Source organism: Neofelis nebulosa, chromosome 2, assembly GCF_028018385.1.
Source record: "Neofelis nebulosa isolate mNeoNeb1 chromosome 2, mNeoNeb1.pri, whole genome shotgun sequence".
NCBI classification, from domain to species: domain Eukaryota; kingdom Metazoa; phylum Chordata; class Mammalia; order Carnivora; family Felidae; genus Neofelis; species Neofelis nebulosa.
The window spans coordinates 75,856,238-75,877,981 of NC_080783.1; positions in this window are offsets into that span (position 1 = coordinate 75,856,238).

Below are 21,744 nucleotides of genomic sequence, written 5' to 3' on the forward strand. Positions count from 1 at the left end.
TTATTAACAAATAATTGACACACATCACTGTATAAGTTTAAGGCATAGAGCATAATGGTTTGATTTACATATATTGTGAAATGATTACCATAATAGGTTCAGCTAACATCCATCCTCTTGGATCCAAATAAAGGAAGGAAGAAAGGAAGAAAACCCTTCTCTTGTGAACTTTTAGGACCTACTCTCTTAACGACTTCCCTATGTATCAGACAGCAGTGTTAGCCATGGTCATTATGTTGTATATTACATCCCTAGTGCTTATTTAGCTTATAACTGGAAATTTGCATTTTTGAACACCTTCTTCCAACCACCTTTACCCATGCTCTGCTTTTAGTAATCAAAACCTGATCTCTTTTTTTATGAGTCTGGATTGTTGTTGTTTTGGTTCCACAGATAGGTGAGATCATACTGCATTTGTCTTTCTCTGTTTGACTTATTTCCTTTTGCATAATGTCATCAAGGTCCATCCACATTGTCACAAATGGTAGGGTTTCCTTTTTTCTTAGGGCTGGATAATATTCTATTGTATATATATCACAACTTCTTTATCTATTTATTCACAATTTAACATTTAGGTATTTTCCATGTCTTGGCTTTTGTAAGTAGTGCTGCTATGAGCATGGAGGTGCAGATATCTTTTTGAGTTAGTATTTGCATTGTCTTTGGATGTATTCCCAGAAAGTATGATTGTTTGGTCATATAATAGTTCTATTTTTAACTTTTTGAGAATCCTCTAAACTGTTTTCCATACTGGCTGTATCGATTTACAGTCTCCCCAACAGTGCACGAGGGTTTCCTTTTCTTTACATCCATGCCAGCATTTGTTATCTCTTGTCTTTTTGATGATGGCCATCTAACAGGCATGAGGTGATATCCCATTGTGGTTTTTGATGGCATTTTCCTAATTACTAGTTATGATGAGTGTCTTCTCATGTACCTGTTGGCTGTCTGTATAGTTTCTTTGGAAAAATGTCTATTCAAGTACTTTGTGCATCTTTTAATTGGGTTATCTGATTTTTTCTTATTGAGTTGTATAGGTTCATTGTTTTGGATGTTAACACCTTATCAGATATATGGCTTGCATTTTTTCCCCTTTTCATGGGTTGTCTTTTTACTTGTTTATGATCTCTTTTGTTGTGAAGAAGCTTTTTGTTTCATGTAGTCCCACTTGTTTATTTTTGTTTTGTTACTTGTGCTTTAGATATCATATCCAAAAAAAACATTACCAAGACCCATCTCAAGGAGTTTTGTTGCTGTGTTTTCTTCTAGGAGTTTCATGGTTTCAGGTCTTAAATTTATGTCTTTAATCCATTTTGGGTTAATTTTTGTGAATGGTGTCAGATGGGGTCCAGTTTCATTCTTTTATATATGAATAAGACTATTGAAAGATTTCACAACAGAAAATTTTCAGGCCAGAAGATAATGGGATAATGTATTCAAAATGTTAAAAGAAAATAAGTGCCAACTAAGAATTCTATACCTAGTGAAGCTGTCCTTCAGAAAGAAAGAAAGGATAAAGACTTTCCTGAACAAACAAAATTTGAGAGAGTTCATTACCACCAGATTTGTCTTGCAAGAAATACTAAAGGGAATTTTTTGAGTGGAGAGAAAAGAAACTAACATCAAAAAAACACAAAAAGATAACAAAAATTCATTGGTAATGGCAAATATATAGTCATAGTTAGATTCTACATTATGGTAAGAGTGACAAATAACTCACAACTCTAGTTTAAAAGCTTTTAAAAAGTAGCAAAAATAATGGTAAATACAAAAATCTGTTATTAGTTATACAATATAAAAATCGTGTAAATTGTAACAATAAGCTAAAATGTGAGGAGGAAAAGAACTAAAAGTGCAAAGTATACAAATTCCATTGAGGTGATCAGTTTAAAATACAGTTTTATAAGTTTAAGATATTTTATGTAAGCCTCTTGGTAACTACAAGGGGAAATGTAATAATTAGACCAAAACACACACACACACACACACACACACACACACACACACACACACACAATAAAGAAGTTAAAGCATACTTTGATAAAACATGAAAACAGAGGAAAAAAACACAGAAGGATAAGAAACAAGAAATAATGGATCTAGAAAACAACCAGAAAATAATTAATAAAATGGCAATAGAAAGTTCTTACCTATCGATAATTACTTTAAAATGGATTAAATTCTCCAATCAAAAAACATAGAATGGCTGAATGGGTTAGAAAAAGATCCAACAATATGCCACTTACAAGAGACTCACCTTAACCTTAAAGAAAGACACAGACCAAGAATGAAGGGCTTGAAAGAGATATTTCAAGCAAATGATGATCAAAAAAACCCATCAAGGGTAGCTATACCTACATTAGACAAAGTAGGCTTTAAACTGAAAATGATAAAAAGAGACAAAGAAGGTCATTATATAATAATAAAGGGGCCAATACATCAAGAAGATATAGCAATTGTAAATATTTATGCACCCAACATCAGAGCACCTAAATATATAGAGCAAAAACTACCAGAGCTAAAAGGAGAAATAAACAGTAATACAATAATGGCTGGGGATTTTAATACCCCACTCTCAGCAATGGATAGATCATCTACACAGAGAATCAATAAGGACACAGAGAATTTGAACAACATTGTAGACTATTTGGACCTAATGAGCATATATAAAACATTCTATTCAACAGCAGGATACACCTCTTTCTCAAGTGCACAAGGAACATTTTCTAGGATAGGCCATGTGATAAGCCACATAAGAGTCTTAGCAAATTCAAGAAGACTGAAATATCAAGTATCTTCCCTTACTACAATGGCATGAAACTAGAAACACTAATAAGAGGAAAACTAGAAAATTCACAAACACATGGAAATTAAACGACATTCTCCTGCAAAACTAATGGATCAGATAAGAACTTAAATAGCAAATAACAAAATTTCTTTAGACAAAAATGTAAACACAATATACCAGAACTAATGGGATGCAGTGAAAGGAGTTCTAAGAGGGAAGTTCATAGCAATAAATGCCTACATTAAGGAGTAAGAGAGATCCCAAATAAACAACCTAATCCTGAGCCTTAAGGAGCTAGCAAAAGAAAAACAATCTAAGCCCAAAGATAATAGAGGAAAGAAAATAATAAGGATTAGAGCAGAATTAAATGTAATAGAGAACAGAAAAATAGTAGTAAAGATTAACAAAACTAAGGGCTCTTTGAAAAGATAACCAATATTGATAAACCCATGGCTAGACTAACAAAGCAAAAAAAAAAAAAAAAAAAGAATCAACCCACATTAACAAAATTATGTGTGAAAAAGGAGACATTGCGACTTGTACCACAAAAATTCAAAAATTCAAAATCATAAGAGGCTACTATGTACAACTCTATGCCAAAAAACTGGCAACTTGGAAGAAATGAAAATTTTTAGAAACATACAATTTATCAATACTAAATTAGGAAGAAATAGAAAACCTGAATAGACCAATTAATAATGAGATTAAATCAGTAATCAAAAATTTCCAATGAAGCCCATGACTAGATGGCTCCACTGGTGAATTTTATCAAACATTTATAATTAACACCAAACGTCAAACTTTTCTAAAAAATGAAAGAGGAGGGAACACTTCCAAACTTATTTTATAAGACCAGTATTATCCTGATATCAAAATTAGAAGAAGAAGCTACTAGAAAAGAAAAGGCTGGGCCAATATCCCTCATGAATGTAAATGCAAAATTTTCTTTTCTTTTTTTTTTTTAAGATTTTATTTTTAAGTAATCTCTCCACCCAATGTGGAGCTTGAACTTACAACCCCAAGATCAAGAGTCACATGTTTTACCAACTGAGCCAGCCAGGCACCCATAAATGCAAAATTTTTCAACGAAATATCAGCAAATTGAATTCATCAGCATATTAAAAGGATCATTCACCATGATCAATTGGGATTTATACCTGAGATTTGAAAATGGAAATGAATTCAGGAATGACTTATGTTGTCATCTTGATGGTGTCATTTCCCTTACTCATATGACAGTGGTTACTTATGTGGAGGGGTACAGGAATTGGAGAAGGTGAAGAAACCTTTCCCATTTTATTATGTAGATTTCTGCATTGAAGTTTTTTTCAAGGGATCATGTACTCATGCATAAGTTTGGTAAATTAAAAAAAAAAGCTATTTTTTTTCTCACCATCAAATAAAATTAACCAAGAGGCACCCATTCCTCGTTTTAATCTTGTTGGTTTAGAATATTTTCTACCACTGTAATCCATACCTTAAAAGTTGTGAATATCCTAGCTTGAGAAGTCCTTTTATAATAATGCAATAGCTATACTTTATTACTGATTTTTTATACTTTATTAATTGAAAATATATTTGTCACTTTCTATTTCCTAACATTTTCTGCTTTTCTTGCATAGAGTAAAGCATACAAAAAAAAATCATCTATCAAGATTGGTTCAACAGCCTTTGGCTGTGAAAGTCTTAAGGAATGACTGATAATTAGTTTTCATTAGTGAGAAGAAAGAAGCAAAGAAGAATGAATCAGCAACCACACATGCGAGTCAGCTTAGGATCCAAAGTTTCAATTTCCCCCCATGTGAATGATTTAGTTTTCTTTGATTTTTATGCTCCTGTAGAAAAATAAATAGCATATGAATACCTCAAATTTGTAACATCTCTGAAAACTTAATAAAAAGGAGAAAGTTTTCTCATTTAAAGAGGAGTAATATTTATTTATTTATTTTTAATTTTTTTTTTTTTTTTTTATGTTTATTTTTGAGAGAGACAGAGACAGAATGCGAGTGGGTTGGGGCAGAGAGAGAGAATCTGAAGCAGGCTGCAGGCTCCGAGCTGTCAGCACAGAGCCCGATGCAGGGCTCAAACTCACAAGCTGTGAGATTATGACCTGAGCTGAAGTCGGATGCTCAACTGACTCAGCCACCCAGGCGCCCCAAAGAGGAGTCATATTTAAACTAAAATATAAATACTGCTGCAAGGAATGCAAGTTTATTGCATAATGGGTCATGGAAATAGTACTTGTTCTTCATAAGTATATGTATCCAGAAGGCAAGGATTTTAATGGATCTTGGTATTTTTTCCTGTTGTTGCTTTTCTAAACATTATGTTTATTTCAGGTGTGCAACAGAATGAGTTCGTACATGTATATATTGCAAAATGAATACACATTGCTATTCTTTCCTCTTATCACTAATTGCTTGTTAATAACACTTGGTTCTTTGAAAATGTTGCCTGGTTTCTTTAAGAAGACGCTCATTCAGAGTTGTCTGTATTACCTCTCAGCTTTAAACTCGAAGTCCAGACTCAGTCACGTATCTTGCTGTCGACAAATCTTATGCAAAGGGTAACACCAGAACCACAAAGTGATGATGTGTTCTGTTTTTAAAGGCACTTTCTGGGTGTCCGGGTCACGCTTCAAAGCATCAAATTGCATGGTCCACTTGAAGGCTATGAATTTTTCTGTGGACAGATGTTTGTGGAATATGACCTCTTTTTTTTTACGTTTTGCATGTTGTGATTGTCCTTTTGAAGGTTTTATAAAGGTAAGCAAAAAAATCAGGGATGTTGGCTATTGAGGGAGAAAAGTCACTGTTATTCCAACACTATTTTATTTATCCATCATGAAATGTTCACTCTATACCTTTCTTTTTCAAGTGGGGTAATGTAAATGCTCAATTTCTTTGAAAGAAAAGAAAAACCCATTCTCTTAGAAAATAAATTCACATACCTAAATTATAATCTTTTCTGTAAGATGAAGAGTATGTAAATGTTGATACATATGATAATACAGCTCGTATTAAAAATAAGCACTTGTTTTTCAAAGAATTAACACAAGAGATTTAGGAAAAGTATGGATTTCATGCTTGAAAACAATACGTCTGCATAAATCACCATTTCATGGAGGTGTGTGAAGTACCCATACATGGTTAGAAAGATGCAAATATGTCTATGGAAATCATATACTTTTATATTTTATTTATACTTTATTGAAAATTTATGGCAAAAACAAATATAATGCCTATTGTTAAAAAATCATGCATTTGCAGCTGTCCACATATCTATTTCAAGGTTATAAATATTTACTAAAGAAAGAGTCGATCTCTAATCAAAATAAATTATAATTCAGGGACAAGAAAATATCATGTTTGGAGCTTAACAATCAAAAATCAGAGAGAAGAGCCATCACTGAAGCCCTTGGAGAGTAACCTGTATTCTTTCTTACTGATCCCAACCAGACAAAGAAATTCTCCCTAAAATTATTTTTTTTTTTGAATAGTAAATTAGCGAGAGCCTTGACGTTTTTCTTTTTAATACTCATTGAGAATTCCTGGTTAACCAGTTCATACAATGCAGCTCGCTTGTAGCTCAAGGGATATTGTGAGGTAAGGAATGACAGGAGAAGGCTCTGGAGACACTAGCAGGAGCTGGACTACGAAGGACCTTATGAGCGTTGTTAACGACATTATCTGAGGGCAATGGGTAGACGCTGACACAAAATGCCAAAAGGTACTACCCTCTAAGATGATGGTTTAGATAAAGAGGACTTCTCTTGGGCGACAAATATCCCTAATGAAAAAATTCACATAGAAAATAAGGCATTGATTAATTAATTAAACAAATAGCTATTGGGTTTCTATTACGTACCAGATAGCGTGGGGGATATAAAAATGAAATACACATGCTTAGTCTAATGGAACACTCACAAAAACCAACAGATACACTACAGAGGAAGCAGTGCCAGAAATATGCACCTTGTGTTATGGGAACACAGGAAGAGGCATGTTTATTTCATATTAGAAAATAAAAAAAATATTTGGGTATCTGATTTTTTTCTAGACAAGTGAAACTTATGGAAGTTACTTTAGAATACTTCCATAGTTTAGAATATATAAGACTTCTCTTCCTTAGAAACAATATTGCACACATGAGCTTGACATGGATTTGGTATCTCCATTGGTTTGGATTGACCTAAAACATCTCAGACTTTAATGTAATGTATAGAATAGCTATATTATAAATACTCCACTAGAAGAAATTACTGAGACAAATATAAATTTGCTGTTTTGCATAATCTACTCTGCTACTGATGACTTTCAGCATTCATTCATTTAAAAATGTATTGAACATCTAATATATGCAATATGCTAGAGCTGGGAATTACAATGAAAAATAAAGACGCAGTCCTGTCTCCTACAGAAAATACAGTCTAGTGGGAAATATAGATAACTAAATGGGCAATGTCACATTGTTGTGTTTTTCTAGTTGGTGAATTTTTTTTCTTCTTCAACTGGTAGCTGTCACTTCTCAGTATTGAGTCATTTCAAAATCTAATTTGAAATGATAGTAATTAGTAGTTATGGATGAGTAACACTGTATTTCTTGTTCAGGAGTGACTTGCTTTGTTTATTATTTCTAAAAAGATAGCATCATAAAAATGGAATTGCTTTACATATATAATGTCTTATTTATTCAGTTGGCTTGTTTAAACCTTTTGGGAACAAGCCAGTTACAGATGAGTGAATATTTACGATTGTCATTGATGGAGTGCTTACTATGTATTTTTTACATGCATTAACTCATTTAATCATCAAAACAATCCTTAGAAGAAGGTGTTAATATATTCTGCATTTTATAGATGAGGAAACTGAAGCACTGAGAGGTTAAGTACTTGTCCAAAGTCACACGAGCAACAGATTGGAACCAGGATTCAAGCCCTGGTAGCCAGGATCAGAGCAATTGCTCTTAATCAATATCCTATACTGACTTCAGAATGAATTAATGCATAAATATTCAATTGTATATATGAATGGCAGCCCTAAAATTATAAAGCTTAGATTGTCATTGATCATGATAAAATCTGAGTGTCACAAAAAGACCAATGCCTCAGCAGACTTGCTGTGGAACCTGACAATTCTACCGGAAAAATTATTCCTTTGATATTCTGGAAGATCCCTTTAAAGCAAGTCATTTGCATTAGCATGGATTGCATTGCCTAATAATCTAGCTGTGTCTTAAACAAGTTTGAGAACTGAAGGGGATAGCACAACTTCTTAAATTTTTGAGAGAAGCATGAAAGCTCTGGGACCTTACATACTTCCTATGGAGGATACCACCAGTGCTGAACTGCACTGGACAGACTGTTAGGGCTCAGCACAAGAGTGGTGGAGTCCTTTGAGAGGGAGATTGGTACCAGTGTGGGACCCAGTGCAGAGCTTGAACCCGTGACTCAGGGATCAACCCCCGAGCTGAGATCAAGAGTTGGATGCTTGACCCACTGAGCCACCCAGGCGCTTCTGTTTTTCCTATCCTCTTATTTACAAAAATGATTCAACTCAGCATTTTGCTTAGGAAATGAAATAAAATTTGCTCTTACTCATCCAGCTCAGATTGTGTTTAAGGACTTGAAGAACCACTGAAACCCTTCTGCTCACTGATTTAAATGTAATACCTCTATTCTGGTGGCTCTCAGCTGGGGATTTTGAACCTGCCATAAGAGTGGTGTCTAATTTTAATCAAATACTTATGATATTAGAGTAATTACAGTCCTATTTGTTGGAGCTTTTTTAAACATTTTTCTTTCTTTTTTTTTTGTTTAAAAATTTCTTTTTAGCATTTATTAATTAAAAAATTTTTTTTATTTACATCCAAATTAGTTTGCATGTAGTGTGACAATGATTTCAGGAGTAGAATCCTTAATGCCCCTCACCCATTTAGCTCATCCCCTTTCCCACACCCCATCCAGTAACCCTCAGTTTGTTCTCAATATTTATGAGTCTCTTCTGTTTTGTCCCCCTCCCTGTTTTTAGATTATTTTTGTTTCCCTCCCCTTATGTTCATCTGTTTTGTCTCTTAAAGTCCTCATATGAGTGAAGTCATATATTTTTGTCTTTCTCTGACTAATTCACTTAACATGATATCCTCCAGTTCCATCCATGTAGTTGCAAATGGTAAGATTTCATTCTTTTTGATTGCTGAGTAATACTCCATTGGAGATATATATATATATCACATCTTCTTTATCCATGCATCCATCTATGGACATTTGGGCTCTTTCCATACTTTGGCCATTGTTGATAGTGCTGCTATAAACATGGGGGTGCATGTGTCCCTTCGAAACAGCACACCTGTATTCCTTGGATAAATACCTAATAGTGCAATTGCTGGGTCATAGGGTAGTTCTCTTTTTAGTTTTTTGAGGAACCTCCATACTGTTTTCCAGAGTGGCTGCACCAGCTTGCATTCCCATCAACAATGCAAAAGAGATCCTCTTTCTCCACATCCTCACCAACATCTGTTGTTGCCTGAGTTGTTAATGTTGGGCATTCTGACAGGTGTAAGTGGTATCTCATTGTGGTTTTGATTTGTATTTCCCTGATGATGAGTCATGTTGAGCATTTTTTCATGTGTCGGTTGGCCATCTGGATGTCTTCTTTGGAGAAGTGTCTATTCATGTCTTTTGCCCATTTCTTCACTGGATTATTTGTTTTTTGGGTGTTGAGTTTGATAAGTTATTTATAGATTCTAGACACTAACCCTTTATCTGATATGTCATTTGCAAATATCTTCTCCCATTCTGTTGGTTGCCTTTTAGCTTTGCTGATTGTTTCCTTCGCTTTGCAGTAGCTTTTTATTTTGATGAGGTCCCAGTAGTTCATTTTTGCTTTTGTTTCCCTTGCTTCCGGAGACGTGTTGAGTAAGAAGTTGCTGCGGCCAAGATCAAAGAGGTTTTTGCCTGCTTTCCCCTTGAAGATTTTGATGGCTTCCTGTCTTACATTTAGGTCTTTCATCCATTTTGTTTATTTTTGTGTATGGTGTAAGAAAGTGGTCCAGGTTCATTCTTCTGCATATTGCTGTCCAGTTTTCCCAGCACCACTTGCTGAAGAGGCTGTCTTTATTCCATTGGATATTCTTTCTTGCTTTGTCAAAGATTAGTTGGCCATATGTTTGTGGGTCCATTTCTGGATTCTCTATTCTGTTCTATTGATCTGAGTGTCTGTTCTTGTGTCAGTACCATACTGTCTTAATGATGACAGCTTTGTAGTATGGCTTGAAGTCTGGGATTGTGATGCCTCCTGCTTTGGTTTTCTTTTTCAAGATTGCTTTGGCTATTCGGGGTCTTTTCTGGTTCCATACAAATTTTAGGATTTTTTTGTTCTAGCTCTGTGAAGAATGCTGGTGTCATTTTGATAGGAATTGCATTGAATATGTAGATAGCTTTGGGTAGTATCGACATTTTAACAATATTTGTTCTTCCTATCCAGGATCATGGAATCTTTTTCCATTTTTTTTGTGTCTTCTTCAGTTTCTTTCATAAGCTTTATATAGTTTTTAGTGTATAGATTTTTCACCTTTTTGGTTAGATTTATTCCCAGGTATTTTATGGTTTTTGGTGCAACTGTAAATGGGATCGATTCCTTGACTTCTCTTTTTGTTGCTTCATTGTTGGTGTATAGGAATGCAGAGCTATGTTTTTTTTTTTTTTTTAAAGATTTTATTTTCTTAGAGCAGTTTAATTTCATAGCAAAATTGAAAGGAATGTGCAAAGATTTCCCATATACTCCCTACCCTTACAGATGCATAGTCCCTCCTATTACATACCCTACATACCCTACCAGAGTGATACATTTGTTATAATTGATGAATCTACATTGACACATAATCACCACCCAAAGCCCATAGTTTATATTCGGGTTCACTTGTGGTGTTCCATATTCTATGGGTTAGAACAAATGTATAATGACATGGATCCATCATTATGGTATCATACAGGGTATTTTTCACCACCCTAAAAAACCTGCTTTTTGCCTGGTTATCTCTCTATCTTCACCCAATCCTTGGCAATCACTAATTTTTTTATTGACTTGATAGTTTTTCCTTTTCCAGAATGTCATATATTTGGAATCATATATTATGTAGCCTTCTCAGATTGGCCTTTTTACTTAGTAATATGCATTTAAGGCTCCTATGTGTCTTTGCAAAGCTTGATAGTGCATTTTTTTAAGCACTGAATAATATTTCATTGCCTGGATATGTCCTAGTTTATTAATCCATTCACCTACTGAAGGACATCTTGATTGCTTATAAGTTTTAACAATTATAAATAAAACTACTATGACTATCCATCCACGTGCAGGGTTTTGTGTGGACATACATTTTCAGTTTGGGAAGGTACATACCAAAGTGTGCAATTGCTGCCATCGTGTAGTAAGAATATGTTTAGCTTCATAAGGAATCAGCAAACTGTCTTCTACAGTTGCTGTACCATATTGTATTTTGACCCTTAATGAATGACAGTCCTTGTTGTTCCACATCCCCACCAATATTTGATATTCTTAGTGTTCTAGATTTGGGCTGTTCTAATAGGTGTGTACTATTATCTCATTATTATTTTAATTTGCATTTCTCTGATGGCATATGATGTAAGCGTCTTTTCATATGCTTATTTGTCACCTGCGTATCTTTTTCTGTGTGTGTGTGTGAGGTGTCTGTTCAGGTCTTTGGTTCATTCTTTAACTGGGTCCTTTTCTTATCATTCAGTTCTGAGAGTTCTTTGCATTACAGCTAGTTTTGGGATTCAGTGCAAATTAGGGCTTAATATGATGTTAAAAGGAAGTAAGAGGCATAGGGTGCCTGGGTGGCTCAGTTAGTTGAGTGTCTGACTCTTGATTTGGGCTCAAGTCATGATCCAGGTTGGTGGGATCTAATGCCACACTTAACATAGAGCCTGCTTAAGATTCTCTTTCCTTCCCACTCTGCTCCTCTCCCCCGCTTGCACAGTCTCTCTTTCTCTCTAAAAGAAAAAAAAAGAGAGAGGTGTAATACAATATAAAACATGGACTATAGAAAGGTTTGTGTTTGTAGGAACACTATGAGTACGGAAGAGATGAGTTGTTGGTACACAAACATGTTTGAAGTCAACCACAGACAGCCAAGTTGTAGGAAGCCCAAGCTTGCCCTGCAGAAAGGATGTATGCAGAAAAAGATGCAGGCTAGCGTCCAGTTGTTTCAGTGATCCCAGCTCAAGTGCCAGACATATGAATAAAGGGGCTATCTTGTACATTCCGGGCCTGGAAGAGTCCAAGTTAAAAATACGGGAGGCCCCAGACATATGGCCCCAGGTGAGCTATACATCCATCCATAGCTCCTTGGACAACCCCGGCTGAGGTCCCAGACATAGTAGAGCAGACAAACCATCCCTGCTGTGCCCTGCTCAGCCTTCCTGATGCTTGGTACCATAAGTATAATAAAATGATTAAGTAGTGTGATGAGAAGCAGATAGTCAAGACAAGCTCCTTATTTCCCCTCTATAGCCTGGATTAGGCTTAAAACATAGGTTGGGCATGAGTTTTCACATAAGCTAGAGCAATCTAATCTGCTGTGTCAAGTACACAATTCTTTTGTATTTGTAATTTGTCTTCAGGGGTTTCTTTGACCGCGCAAATCATTCATGGTTAATTAAGCTTTAATAACAAACACTCTTTTTGTTATCCTCTGACTGAGTAGGACCCTATGAGAAGAGGATATAGAAAACAATTTTCCATGTGTATCCTTAGCCTAGATCTAGTTTAGTACTCTCTCCAATTTCATTAATTCAGTATTTAGTCATTTAGTCTTCTTTCTCTCTCCCCCTCTCTCCCCACCCCCCCCCCCCCGCTCACTGAGATAATATGAGAAAAACAGGAAAAGAAGCAGTTATCTTGTAGGCATAGTATATCATGGTTAAGAACAAAGCTTGTGAATGGAATAGAACTTATGATGGCTTTGACCTTTGCAGGTGTTGGAAGATTCATGTTTTAAGGGTTGATGATGGGCCACAAAACCAGGCCCAGTTGCTCTATGTATTGAAGAGTGGAAGGAACAAGGAAAGAAAGGCATTTTGTACCTAACTGAATATAACAGCAAATGGTCAAGTATACAAATATCTTGCTGTGCTTTGAGTGAGGCATTCTGTTTTGAGTTCCATAAATGAAAAGGGTTGGATTAGAGTGCCTTTAAATTCACTCTGTTTCTAAAATGTTTGACCCTTCGTATAAAATAACAAAGGTAAAGTCAGTGATTCTGACATGTAAATATTTGTTGAATAATTAATATGAGGCATGTATCAGATTTACCTGGCAGGGCCTAGCACAGTGAAACCTTGGCACTGTTCCAGAATGTTACAATTTCCTAACTCTAACACTTACATTTAAGGCTAGAGTGAGGCAAAACTAATATAGCAGATGTGTTTCTTTGTATTTTTATAAGTTTTTTTTTTCTTTTCATCCAGGAATTCTAGCCATGGTCCAGGAATATCCTACTACTATCCTTAAAGGATTTTGCTCTTTAAACTGGACATCAACTAAGGTGTTTGGAAATCACCATAAAGCCAACAGACAATTCCACCCTTCCGTGCCACTGACTTAAAACAAAACAAAACAAAACAAAACAAAACAACAAACAACAAAAACAGCTAAACTTACTTCGTGTTTAATTGTAGATTCACAACAGTTGTGAGAATTAATGTCAAGATATCCCGTGTATCCTGCACTCAATTGCCCCCAATGATAACATCTTGTATAACTAAAGTATAATACCATGCCTGGGAAATTGACATTGACATGAACCACTGACCTTATCCAGATTTCATCAGTTTTACAGGAACTCGTTTATGTGTGTGTGTGTGTGTGTGTGTGTGTGTGTGCAAGCGCGCGTGTGTGTGCATATTTAGTTCTATGCCATGTTACTACATATATAGATTTGTGGAACCATAGTCAAGATACAGAAGTTATGTCACCAGAAGCATTCCTTGTGCTACCTTTTAATAGAAACCTGCGCCCACGCCCGTCCCTAACTCGTTGCCACCACTAATCTCTTCATCTCTGTAATTTTATTATTTCAAACATGTTACATAAATGGAATCATACAGTATATAACCTTTTGAGATTAGTTTTTTTCACTCAGTGTAATTCCAAGCCACTGACTTTTAAGACTCGGAAAAAAGAAGGTATAATAATGGACTATGATATGAAGGAATTGGTATTTTTGAATAAATATTTGTATGTGTTTTCTGTTTGTTTGGCCCTTAGCCAAATTACCTCCTTCCTCCAATTATCTATGCCAAATCACACCATGTCAGAAACCTTTTAATTTAAGAGAAAGCTTTTGCCTAAGAAGGTAGAAAGAGGAGGAGTGAATTAAATTTGATCTATCATCTACCAAATATGTCATTTCTGACAAAGAGCTCAAATGAAGGGGTTACATGTAATGACCACAAGGGTGTTTTCACCTTGGAAATTTTATCACTAGAATTGTTAAGATCACATAAAACAAATGTTTGGGGGGCACTTTGACTTTCAGAATTGGGAAGGCAGGGAAAATATTCTAAATGGAAGCGTCATAATGCAAAAACCAGAACTGGAAAGTAATGAGTAAAGGTGTAAAAATTAACAAAATGTTGGCATCTTTACCCAAAATAAAAACTGATATTATCATCCCTGTTTTACAAATGAGAAGAAGAGCTCAAGGGTTTAAATAGTTTTCTTGAAAACACACAGGCAGAGACAGAATTAGAATGTAATAGGGCAGGATTAGGGATCAAGTCTATTTTGAAAAAAAAAAATCTCTCTCTCAGAAACAACAATAAATAAACAAACAACCCCCCCCCCCCAACCAGTGCTATAGGCACAGATAATGAAGATGTAAGCAGCAGAGAAAGGGAGAGTTTGGTGCAGGAAAGAAGGAGACTGTATTGATTGAAGTAGAGTGGCCTTTCTAGCCACTTTGTAGGACTTGAGAATTCAAATATGAATATAAATATATATTTTATTTATTTTTTATTTTTTAATTTTTTTTTCAACGTTTTTAAATTTATTTTTGGGACAGAGAGAGACAGAGCATGAACGGGAGAGGGTCAGAGAGAGAGGGAGACACAGAATCGGAAACAGGCTCCAGGCTCCGAGCCATCAGCCCAGAGCCTGACGCGGGGCTCGAACTCACGGACCGCGAGATCGTGACCTGGCTGAAGTCGGACGCTTAACCGACTGCGCCACCCAGGCGCCCCTAAATATATATTTTAGAGACAGCAAAGGGAATGAGTTTACTTAGGGCACTGATTCTCAAAGTGTGGTCCCCAAACTAGCTTCATTAGCTTCACGTAGGAGCTTACTAGGAATGTAAATTTTCTAGCCTCAGACCTACCGAATCAGAAACTTTGGGTGTAGGGCTCAGAAATCTGTTTCAACAAACCTTATAAGTGGTTCTGATACGTACTACAGTCTGAGAACTACTAGTGCCCAAGTGGAAAGCTTATACTGGGTAGTACATGAAAGTAAAGATTTGAGGTCTTTCAGTGGACCGAAGGATGATCTTATGTTAAAAGGAATATCTTAGGGACTGCTTAGAAACTGTCTTTCTTCCTCTGACCTTTGAGTCTGATCCACTTGTAGGTGATCCCCATTGGCTTAACCTGTAAATTTCAGTGTCTTTGGCCTTGATTCCTACCTCAGGAATCTACTGTTCTTTGAATTTGAGTACACTCATCATTGTACTTTGATTTACTGCTAATATAGACTGCTCTATCAGCCTTGGGGTGGTAGGAGGGATGAAAGAAGTCTGATAGGATATGCATTTTGGTAAGCTGAAATGTTTTCCAAACTGGGGAACTTAAATTATTATTTTTAGTTACCTGATATCCTTAAAAGACTTTCGGCAGAAGAATGACACGACAAAATTGTGTTTTTGAAATATTAATTCGGAAGCAATTTATGGAATAGATTGGGTGGAAGTGATTTATGAAGCACATGCAATAAACTAGGCAGGAAATGGCAAGAGAACTGGCACCGGGAAAGGAACAATGACGGGAAGGGAATGGAATGTAAGGAATGTTTAAAGAGAAAATCCAATGTAACTTGGGGACTAATTTGCAATAGAGAGTGAATAAGGAGGAAAGAAAACCAGCAAATTAAGAAAACTGACAACTCTGAAAATAATGCTATTGACAGAAATATGGGACTCAATTCAAGCATCTTGTTTTGGAGAGTTAATCAGATAATTTTGGAAATAGTAACTGAGATAATGGCAAAACGCCCGAGTAATATCACTCATCAGATAAGTGAATAAATGGATTCTTTTACCATGGATCAATTGAGAGATTTGGGTTGTCTTAGGGAAAATTGTGATTTTTCTGTTTTGAATGTCATTAATCCCACCATGACTGAATAGATCTGTGTGGCTTTGAAGGACACTTATTCCAAACAGACCATTCAAGAAACTGCAGTAGGTGAATAAGACAAAGGCAACTCTGGAAAAATATGGCCCCAGCACAGTGGTTTCTGGGTAACAGGGATAGTAATGGTGGGGGTCGTGATGGGACTTTGATGGTAGAAGGGAGTGAGGGAGGTATAGGAAAGGACGGTGGTGATTTTTAAATGAAGAATGGGTCTAAATGGAATAGAGCCTTTATTTCAATAGTCTGCTGCCCTGGGATTTAAACTCGCACGCTTACATCAATGCACGGTGGAAATGGAGATGTGAAAATGGATTGGCAGATGACTGCAATATTGTAGAACAATGTGTTAGAGATTCCTTCTCTGCTTAGAAGTTAATGATAACTGAAAGAAGCTACCTACTTTGAGACAGAAAAAGGTTCCCGGGTTCCATTTTCATATCTGGCCAAATTATGGTAGCATTTACCGTTTGGAAAATAGCATTATGAAATTTACTTAATTACATGGAAAGAATGTGAAAGGAAACACATTTTCTCTTCAGCAGATATGCTCTACAATACTATGCTCTTTACCGGAAAAGCCACATTTAAGTTTTTTTTTTTTTTTTTTTTTTTATTCCTTGGGGTTTATAATAAGGTTTAAAACAATATATAAAATAGTGCCTGGGGACCCCAAAACACTGAAGCCAGGGTTCCTGAAGCATTTATAAGGAAATGCTGATACATCTCTTGAGGCCATGCCTGTTAACCCACTGTTACCATAGATGTCTGAGGAGCATATTAATATGCCTATTAGCAATGTAAGTCTATTTCATTTTTGGGTCAAACAGCCAAAAGAATATTTCTTTTTTTCTTTTCTTCTTCTGATTGCCCTACCTGGGCTGTAACTAGCTGAACATTTACAACTCTGAATGATATAATGCAATTAAGACTCTCTATAACATTCTAATTTGCATATCTCATTATATAGAGTGACACCATTAGAAGACATGTGTTGAAGCTTTCAAAATGATTATGAAATGTGAATGTGTAATGGGATGAATATGCTTTGCCGAACCAAGATCGTACAGCATTCACAGGCGTACTTAGGCTAGCAGGTGCTTCTTGAAGAAGTGATTTCCATGAGCAAATGCCAATCACATTCTTTCTTTTGCTTTTCTTTTCTATGAACATAAGCACAAAACTCCAAAATAAGGTATAAATGCTGTAAAATAGAAGATTCAGAAGGCAGTATTTATTTAAACACAATTATCTGGGCTTTTTATTCTGTTTGGCCCTTTAAATCAGCTCTTCCAGTTACATTTGGCCCATCGGAGGCACCAGCACTAGAGAGAGGTTGAGGTATTTATTTCCGTGGCTTCTTCCTGGCTGGGACAAGATTTGGCGCTGACTGTATTTGGTAGAGGATTTCCATGCCATGAGGAAAATTTAAGTTGCAGAGCTTACTCACATGTACAGGCTCTTTCCAAGGCCCAGAGAGGGACCCCCACAATGTATCCACATGGCCATATGTTTTTGTCAAAGGGAAAAAAAAATTCTGACATTAAGAAGTATATTTAAGAAGACATTTTAGACTATTTCAATAATACAAGTGAGAAATTAGAGACTCCTGATTGAGAGATGAAAGATTAATTCTTTTACCATCTCCCTCTATAATCAAAAATCTGAGAAATAATATAAACAATTAATGAAATATGAACCATAAGTGATAAATTGAGTGATTAAATCAGTATCAACTATTTTGATATTAAAAAATAAACCAAAAAATGTTTAGGTTATACTAAAAGCTGTAATTTGAAGACAAACTATGAGTAGAAAAAATGAATAGTTTCTTGGCTTGATAATCTAATTAACAGAGGGGAATGAATCACATACACACATTGGGGGAAAGATAGGATTTGTTGGTATTTTGACATGAATTACTGGCATTGATGAAGATAATATAAAACTCACAATAAGACACTATAATGAGGACAGTTAGGACATACTGGTTAATGACTATTGTCAACTCAAACAGTATTTAATATTAGTCACTACACAAAAAAACTTGAAATGTCTTGAAATCTCAGAGCTTATACGAGACAGAAACTTGATGGAGGGTTTCTCAAATTTCTCAAATACTAAAGAAAAAATTACATGACACTAACAATAGGAATTGTGAAGCCATAAATTGTGATAATAGAGTCTAAATTATCAGTGATAAGAAACAAATTTCAATCCATCATGTGAAAGAAAATACTGACATATTTATTTTTTTCCTCTATAAAACTTGATCATACAAAATTATTACATGAAGGAGCAATCAGTCAGAGGGGCACCTGAGAGGCTCAGTCAGTTAAGGGTCTGACTTCAGCTCAGGTCATGATCTCCCAGTTCATGAGTTCCAGCCCCACATAAGGCTCTGCACTGATGGTGCAGAGCCTGAGATTCTCTCCCTCTTTCTCTCTCTGCCCCTCCTCCACTTCCACTCAAACAAATAAGCTTAAAAAAAACCAATCAGAATATGCAATAAAAATAATCAGAAAAAAAGATGTTCCAAAGCTGTTCTTTTTTTTTTTTTTTAAGTTTATTTATTTAATTTTAGAGAGAGTGTGCACTCAAACAGGGGAGGGGCAGAGAGAGAGGGAGAGAGAGCAAGCAGGCTCCACACTGTCAATGCAGAGTCCAACCTAGGGCTCAATCTCAGGAATTGTGAGATCATGACCTGAGCCAAAATCAAGACCCAGATGCTTAACCAAATGAGCCACCCAAGCGCCCTGTCCATTAATTAATAAAATATTTAGCTATACTTCTAGATTTTGTTATGTTCGTAGTATTTGTTAGATTTTTTACAATTCGTGATTCCTTTATTTTAAATATCGACTTTCACTCCTAATTTCTATCTGTAGTTTTGCATTATTTTTTTCTAAACAGAATAACCCAAATTGTATATACTTAAATCCTATAAAATCCTATAAAGCTCCTAACTCATAGCTCCTTTCCACACTAAAACTCTCACTGGGATCTGGTAACAGGTCCTTCACCTTGACCCTTGCAACCTAAGTATAGTAATGTCTTCCGGTTTTTGTGACTCCCCGAGGGTTTCATCATGTTTGGCTGGTTTCTTAACATTGGCACATCTGTGTTTCAGTTGAATGGTTCTTTGTTATGGACGCTGTCCTGTGCAATATAGTAGTGTAAGATGTTTAGTTCCACCCTTTGCCTTTACCCACTAGATGCCAGTAGCACTTCCCAAGATGTGACAGCCAAAAATGTCTCTAGACATTGTCAAATATCTTCTGAAGGGAAAAGTCATCACCTCCGGTTGAGACCCACTGTCTTAAAACTTTATAAATGGTCTCTTCATTAAAATGCCTTCAGTTGCCCCTTTCGGTTTGCCCTTTTTTCTAATATGATAGTTATCCAATTCCTTCTCAAGATGTTGACAAGAACAGACATGAAATTCTGATAGAGGTTAAAAAAATACTTTACCATTTTCTTCTTTAAAAAAATGAAACAACTATGCATTATATTCCTGTATGTAAAGCAGCAGTCTGAAGCAATTATTTCTAAATTCTAAGTAGCTTTAAAGGAAGGAAATAAACATACAGATGACAAATATAAAAATGAAAAAAGAAAAGTACTTATTCTAGAAAGGAAAAATGTAATGTCAATAGCTAAAGATGGTGAAGAAAAAACTTGAGAATAATTGAACATGCTCAGAAGATTCAAGCAAATAAAATAGGGAGCATTAGAAAAGAAACAAAGAAGAGATAGGCTTAGGTAGGAGTTACGGTGGTGAAAGAGGGTGGGTGGCAAATCCCCTCCCCTCAAAACCAACTGTAGAGTTTTTGCTATTGAATTGTACGATTTTCTTGTATATTTTGGTAATTAACCCCTTATCATAAATATAGTTTGCAAATATTCTCTCCCATTGCATAGGTTGCCTTTTCACTCCGGTGATTGTTTCCTTTGCGGTGCAGGAGACTTTTAGATCGATAGAATCCCAATTGTCTTTTTTTTCTCTTTTGTTGTTTGTAATTTTGGTGTCGTATCCATGGAAGCACTGCCAGGACCAATGTCATGAAGCTCTTCCTTTATGTTTTCTTCTAGGAGTTTTATAATTTCAGGCCTTATCTTTAAGTCTTTAACCCATTTTGAGTTGATTTTTATGTATGGTATATAATAGTGGTCCAGTTTCATTCTTTTGTGCGTGTATATTCAGTTTTCCCAGAACCATTTGTTGATGAGATTATCCTTTTTTCCATGGTGTGTTTTTTATATCCTTATTGAAGGTCAATTGGCCTTATGTATGGATTTATTACTGGACTTCATATTCTATATTATTGGTCTAAACGTCTGTCTTAACACCTGTACCATACTGTTATAATTACTGTAGGTTTTTAATATGTTTTGAGATCAGAAAGTGTAATGCCTTTAGCTTTGTTCTTTTTTCTCAGGGTTATTTTGGCTTTTCGCAGTCCTTTGTGGTTCCTTGTGAATTTTAGAATTATTTTTTTTGTAATCTTTTTCTGTTTGTAAAAAATAACCATTGGGATTTTGGTAGACATGGCACTTAATCTGTAGATCACTTTAGGTAGTTTGGATATTTTAACAGTATTAAATCTTCTAAGCCATGAACATGGAAACTTCCCATTTATTTGTCTGCTTTAATTTCTATTATTGGTGTTTTGTAGTTTTCAGTGCACAAGCCTTTCACTTCCTTAGTTAAGTTTATTCCTAAGGATTATATTCTTTTTGATGTTATTGTACATAGTAGTTTTTTTCCTAATTTCTTTTTCAGATAATTCGTCTTTCGTGCATAGAAATGTGACTGATTTTTGTATGTTGATTTTGTATTCTGCAACTTTCCTAAATTTGTTTACTAGTTCTAGTGGCTTTTTCCTGGAGTCTCTAGGGTTTTGTAGAGATAAGGTCAGAACCACAATGAAGTATTACCTAATATCTGTTAAGATGGCTATTCTAGAAAAACAGAAGACGACAAGTGTTGGCAAGGATGTTGCAAAATTGGAATCCTTGTACGCTATATGTAGGAATGCAAAATGATGCAGTTGGTATGGAAAATAGTATGAAGATTCCTCAAAACAATTAAACATAGAACTGCCGTAACATTTAATAATCTCGCTTTTTGGATATTTATCTAGAAGAACTGAAATAAGATCTTGAAGAGATATTAGCACTCCCATGTCCATTGCAGCACTATTCATTCACAATAGCCAAGATGTGAAAATTATCTAAATAGTCTAAATGTCCACTGATGGATTCATGATTAAAGAAAATGTGGTATATACATACAATGGAATGTTATTTAGCCTTAGAAAGGAAGAAAATCCTGGGGAGCCTGGGTGGCTCGGTCGGTTGAGCATCCGACTTCGGCTCAAGTCACGATCTCCTGGTTTTTGAGTTCGAGCCCCACGTTGGGCTCTGTACTGACAACTCAGAGCCTGGAGCCTACTTCAGATTCTGTGTCTCCCTTATACCCTCTGCCCCTCCCCCACTAGTGCTCTATCTTTTCTAAAATAAATAAATG